We start from the raw sequence: 6655 nt of genomic DNA on the forward strand, positions 1-6655 counted from the left end.
TTTTTTTTTTTTTTTAAGTAGGTTCCAGAGCCCAACATGGGGCTTGAACTCACAACCCTGAGATCAAAACCTGAGCTGAGATCAAGAGTCTGATGCTTAACAGACTAAGCCACGCAGGCACCCTGACCAGCAACCTTTTTAAAAACACAATAATCAAGACTGTGTGGTATTGGCGGAGGGGATAGACACATAGATCAATAGAACAGAACAGAGAACCCAGGAATAGACCCACACAAATATTCCCAACTGATTTTTGACAGAAGTTCAAAAGCAATTCAGTGGAAGAAAGATAAGTGATGCTGAAACAGTTGGACACCCAGCAGCACAACAATGAATCTGGACTAAAGTCTCACACCTTATTAAAAAACTACTCGAAATGGATCACAAATTGGGGTGCCTGGCTGGTTCAGTCAGTAGAGCATCTGACTCTTGATCTTGGGGTCATGAGTTTGAGCCCCACGCTGGGTATAGAGACGACTTAAAAAAAATGAATCATGGACTTAAATGTAAAACCTAAAACTATAAAATTTTTAGAAAAAAGTCATAAGAGAGAATTATTAAAATCTAAGGCTAGAAAAGAATTTTTACACTTGGACAGAAAGCACAATCCATAAAAGGAAAAAAATGATAAGTCTGACTTCATAAAAATTAGAAAACATTGGCTCTGCTAAAGACTCTGTTAAGAGGATGAAGAGAAGATATTTGGAAATCACTTATCTGACAAAGGATTAGGATTTAGAGTACATAAAGAACTTTCAAAACTCAGTATTAGAAAGTGGGAAAAAGACACGGATAGACCTTTCAACTGAAAGCGACATACAGAAGGCAAATAAAAACATGAAACAATTTTCGGCATCACTAGCCATTTGGGAAATGCAAATTAAAACCACAATGCAGTATCTCTATATACCTGTAAGAATGACTAAGTTCAGGAAAAAAACCGTGACAACACCAAATGCTGGTGAGGATGTGAATAAACTGGGTGCTGGTGAGAATGGCATAGGTAAAATGGTACAGGTCTCTGGGAAACAGTCTGGTGGTTTCTTTGAAAACTAAATACGGATCTCCAGTGCAACTCTAGACAATTATACTCTCGGACATGTAACCTAGAGAAATGAAGACTTATGTTCACAAAAACCTATATGTAAATGTTTACAGAAGGTTTATTAAAAATAGCCCTAAATTGGGAGCAGCCCAGATGTTTTTCAATGGGTGAATGGTTAACCTAGTTGGTGCATCCATACCATGGAATACTACTCAGCAATAAAAAGGAACGAGCTATTTTTTTTTTTTAATTTTTTTTTCAACATTTTTTATTTATTTTTGGGACAGAGAGAGACAGAGCATGAACGGGGGAGGGGCAGAGAGAGAGGGAGACACAGAATCGGAAACAGGCTCCAGGCTCCGAGCCATCAGCCCAGAGCCTGACGCGGGGCTCGAACTCACGGACCGCGAGATCGTGACCTGGCTGAAGTCGGACGCTTAACCGACTGCGCCACCCAGGCGCCCCAGGAACGAGCTATTGATTCATGGAACAACCTGGATGAATCTCAGAGAATTACGTTGAATTTAGAAAGCCAATCCCAAAAGGTTACATACTTTATAAGTCCATTTATATAACATCCTTGAAATGGCAAAATTATAGAAATGGAGAATCAGTGGTTTCTGGGTATTAAGGCGAGAGTGTTGTTGGGAGGCAGGTGAATATGACTCCATAAAGGCAACGTGAGGGATCCCTGTGGTGATGGAAATGTTCTGTGTCTTGACTGTATCAATGTTAATATCCTGATTGTGATATTGCACTATTGTTTGGTAAGATGCTACCAAGGGGGGGAACTGGGTAATGAGTATAGGTGATCTTTGTGTATTATTTCTTTAACTACCTGTGAATCTACAATTATCTCTAAATAGAAAGTTTAATTTTTTTTAATTACCTGAATTAGTCAAGATGCTAACTCTGTTAGAAATCTAACTCAAGGGGCACCTGTGTGGCTCTGTCAGTTAAGCGTCCGAGTCTGGATTTTGGCTCAGGTCCTGATCTTGCAATTCATGGGATTGAGCCCTGCATCAGGCTCTGTGCTGACAGCACGGAGCCTGCTTGGGATCGCCTCTCTCTGCTCCTCCCCCACTCATGTGTGCACTCTCTCTCTCAAAATAAATAAAATAAACTTTAAGGAAATCTAACTTGAATTTGCTTGAATTATAAGCTAAACTATGTTATATTGCTAATATTTGACTGGTTTTGACTTATAAATGACGATTTCATATCAGTCAACTGACTACAACAGGAATGTATTAGTTCACGTAAGTGGGAAGGTCATGTGTTGAACCAGCTCAGGCACAGTTGGATTCAATAAATCAAATGACATCCTTACAGCTCTGTCACTCTCTTCGTCTCTGACTCTGCTTTCCTCTGTGAAGTGGCTTTCTTCTCAGGATCACTGCACACGGTTGGAAAGATGCTGCTAATGACCCTAGGCCTACATTTTCATGACTGTAGACATCAAAGCAAAAGTGACCCTCTCTTCACGGCATAAATGTGGCAGATTTTAGGGAAGATTCTAATTGGATTTGCTTGGGTCACAAGTTGATCCATCAACCAATCATTTGGGCCACAGTGGTGAGTGACTCTGTCCAGCCTGGTTCAGATGCCCACCTCTGTGGGAAGGGGAAGCCCTGTGATTAACTCCTATCAGGACCAGGAGAATACCAAGAAGGCAAAATGACAGATGTCTACTCTTCTACCTAAGTGGATGGATGGATGGATGGATGGGAAAGAAATAACAAATATACATATTTCTCTTTATTGTTTGTTTCTCATAGGGGGGTAAGGGAAGGACTATGAGTAATTTATTTTACTTCAAAAGTAAATTTCCCTGTTCACTTTTCTTTAATGAGCATGGGTCACATGGCATCACTTTTTGGGAGAAAATGTATATATTCATTACTCCCAGCGTGATATTTACGAAAAAGTAAAGTCTAGGATGAAGTCTGCCAAAAATTCTAAGAATATCAAAAGGGCTCTTTTACAAAGCTATGTTTGTAACTTAGAGGTGGAGGAAGGGATGGGCCTGCTGTTTGGGTCCCAGGGTCTAACGCTCGTGGTGAATGATCAGCATAGTAGAAGGTTATTTGGTTGTTTAGACAACTGTGGGATGATAGCACAAGTTGTAAAAGTACAATTTGTATTGTCAGAAGAAGAATAAATTTTAGGTTTATTATGTCGTAATAAGGTCTCTGACTCTACTCTCTTATTAGGGACTCTCCTTCCACTAGCAGTCCAAAGGGAGAAAAGAAAAACCTCGTCCCGCCAAAGGTTTTGTTTTTTTCTATAACTTTCTTTTAATGGCGACGTAACAAATCTATAGTAAAGTACATAAAGTGTACAGCTCAGTCAATTTTTTTTTCGTATGCAAGACTCAGGCCTGGGAGTCAGGAGTCCTGGTTCTGTCCTCAGCTCTGCCGTTAAATCTCTGCATGATTGAAGGGGCACGTCTCTCCCTTTGAATTTCAGTTGCCCCAACTATAAGGCAAGAGTATTAAACTAGATCATTATTCCACAAAGTGTGCTGTGTATATGCAAGATGATTCTAGAGTGGTTTTTTGCTTTGATAGGTATGTAGTCTCTTTTTTTAAACTTCCATATAGAGCTATACTTCGCATACAATAAAATGCACAAATTTTAATTGAACAGTTCAATGAATGTTTATCTAGGTATACAACATACAATACATAGAAACCATTTTTAGTTATTCAGAAAGTTCTTTGTGCACCAGCCCAGTTAGTATGCATTTCCTTGCCTCCGACACATCCAGCTTTCTGAGTTCCATCAATATTAACTGGTTTTGGGTGTTCTTGAACTTCATGTAGTTAAATCACACAGCATCTACTTTTCATCTCTGCCTGGCTGCTTTTCTCATCACTATGCCTGTGAAAATGACCCCCGTTGCTGCAGGTAGTGGAAGGTCATTCACGTGCATTGCCAAACAGTATTCCATTGCACGAATGTGCCACAGCTTATGTATCTGTTCCACTGAAGGCGGGCATTTGGATTATTTCCAGTTTGGGGCTATTGTGAACAAAGCTGCTATACCATAAATGTCTTTGGGGGGATATATGCACTCATCTCTCTTGGGTATGTTCCCAGGAGCAGAATTGCTGAGTAATAGAGTACTCATATGTTCAGCTTTTGTATATACTACCAGTTTTCCAAACTGGATGTACCAATGTCCACTCCATCAGTGTATGAGGATTTTAGGTGACCCACACTGTTGCCAACACTCAGTGTTATTATGTCAAATCTTGTATGAATATAAGAAGGTGCATTGGTGGTGGGGTGGATAAAGATGATCTCAAACCTTTTCAGACTCTTGCAGGGATTTTCTGACTCAAAAGGGAGTTTTTAGTGTCCTGGTAAACACGGCCTTAGAGGGAGGATTTTAGTAGGGACACATTGGGTAAAGAATTTGGATGAAGAGAGACCACATCCTGAGCAAATTGCAGAGACCACAAAGCTGTGTGTGTGTGTGTGTGTGTGTGTGTGTGTGTGTAGAGCTGGGGTGGGGAGGACGGTCCCAGAAGAGGCAATGTTCTGGAGGATAGAGTCAGGGTCCAAAATATCTTGTAACACTGTAATGAAGGCTGGATCTGTTTCCCCGCTTACACAAATACAGGATGAGAGAGATACGTAATGTAACACAAGATATGTTAGTGCTTTACACTAATACAGTGTGAAGTGACTGACAAACTCATTTGACTCAGGCTGAATTAGCAGAAGTTAAGACCGAAGGAGTCCTTTTGATCAGAACAGAACATTTTATGTTTGCTCTGCTCTGTACCAGAAGCCCGCTTCTGGGCTGTTCTGTTTTAGAGATATATGCTATGAGGAGCACAGACACAATGCATTCAGAGCACACAGTGGCCAGCAGGCTGGAGGCTTTGAAACCCCACCACACGAGGAACAGCTGGAGGAAATGGGACATTGTTCTGGGCCAGCGGTATGATAGCTGTCTTTGGCCATCTGAGGGAAAGTCATGTGGAAGAGGAATAGAATTTATAGTGCATGACTCCAAAAGGTCAACACTAACAGAGAAAACTTTCAGTTTGGTGTCAGGAAGGATGTTTACCAAGGACGTCCAAAGAAGAAATATATTGCCCGGAGAGACCGTTTTGCTATTACCGGGAGTGTTCACGTATCTTTAGGTCAGCTACTTCCTGAAACTACCTCAGAGGGAACTTCATCCCTCACAACGATGAAAAGTTTGACAAATGACTCTAGGTTCCCTTTTGGCTCTGAGATCTCCCGAGTCTGGCTGTGTGACTGGATTTCCTGGAACCTCCATTCTTTATCTGTAAAACAGAGGCTGAGTTAAGGATTCTTCAACACCAATCCCAGTTCATTGTGAGTGGCTTCCCACAGGGGCCAGGTGGTGAGTTATGTGTATTCCCAATCAGTAGCTGCGACTCCGGCTGTTAGGGTGCTTTGGTTGTAAGCAACAGAAGCTGACTGACTTGCCTAAGGAAAAGGGGAGTTTGTTGGAAAGAAGAGGAAAATCCATATAATATTATATAATCTAAGAGATGGCTGAAAAATAAGGCATGAAGAGGGAAAAAACTAGTGCATCCTCTCATATCTTTGCCACTGGGGTGAAATGGCGCTAGATGATGCCTCCACTCCCACCCTTAGCTTGCTACTCAGTCTTCAAAGTCCAGAAGAGGGAGTGGTGCCATGGACCTAACTGGGCCTTACAGTTGCCCCCTGGCAAGAAAATTCAGGACACGTTGATTGTCAGCCCCAGGTCATCTCCCAAGATGAAATCAGAAACTATTGGCAGAAGGGGCAAACAATAGTGTTTGCATACTTCACCCTTTTCTCTCCTACTCAGGACAGCACAACAGAGCTCTAGAGAGCATTTGATCTATTATGATAAAAACAATCTTCAACCGATTCTAATTTATCATTGAAAGGGAAAAATGCATCCCTCTGGAGGCTTACATTTTTACTAGTAGCACATGTGACACATGCCTTCACTGTGTGGTGACAAGCCAGCAGGCCTGAGACCACGACACCCCCTGGGGAGACAGACAAGCTGATAGGCGTGTACATCAACAAACAGGTATCAGATGCGTACTATGTGTCAAGCCCTATACTAGACACCAAGACTCATTAAGCCAGTGCAAAAATGGAAAGGTTAAATATTTGCCCCGTAGATGCAAAGGGCAAGTGCAATGCATTGGAGCTAAACAGCCTGGGGCTGGCCAAGGAGGGTTACCTTACAGGCCCGGGCCTTCAGGCCCTAATGTGGCCGCCCTAGCCCCACCCACAAGTGACCTCACGCTCCAGCTGTCCAACCGCTGATCACCCCACCCTGGTCTAGCCGGTCCTGGGCCTTTGCAGCCCTCTGGAGGAGGTGACGCCCCCAGGATGAGGACATTTCTATCTCGGCCAGCAGCTGTCACCTGAGAAAGATTGAGATCCCCCCACCGGCGACAAGGCTTGTTGTACCCGAGACAGGCACAGCTCAGATTCCCTCCGCTAGGTAATTAACCCCGGAAAAAAAAATGTGACAAATCCCTGGGGCAACCGCCCTCCAGCCTGCCTCTCACTCGCTCTGCTCACTCGCTCCGCTCGGGGCCTTTCCCAGACGGCCTGAGC

The sequence above is a fragment of the Panthera uncia genome, chromosome F1 (assembly GCF_023721935.1).
Source record: "Panthera uncia isolate 11264 chromosome F1, Puncia_PCG_1.0, whole genome shotgun sequence".
Taxonomy (NCBI): Eukaryota; Metazoa; Chordata; class Mammalia; order Carnivora; family Felidae; genus Panthera; species Panthera uncia.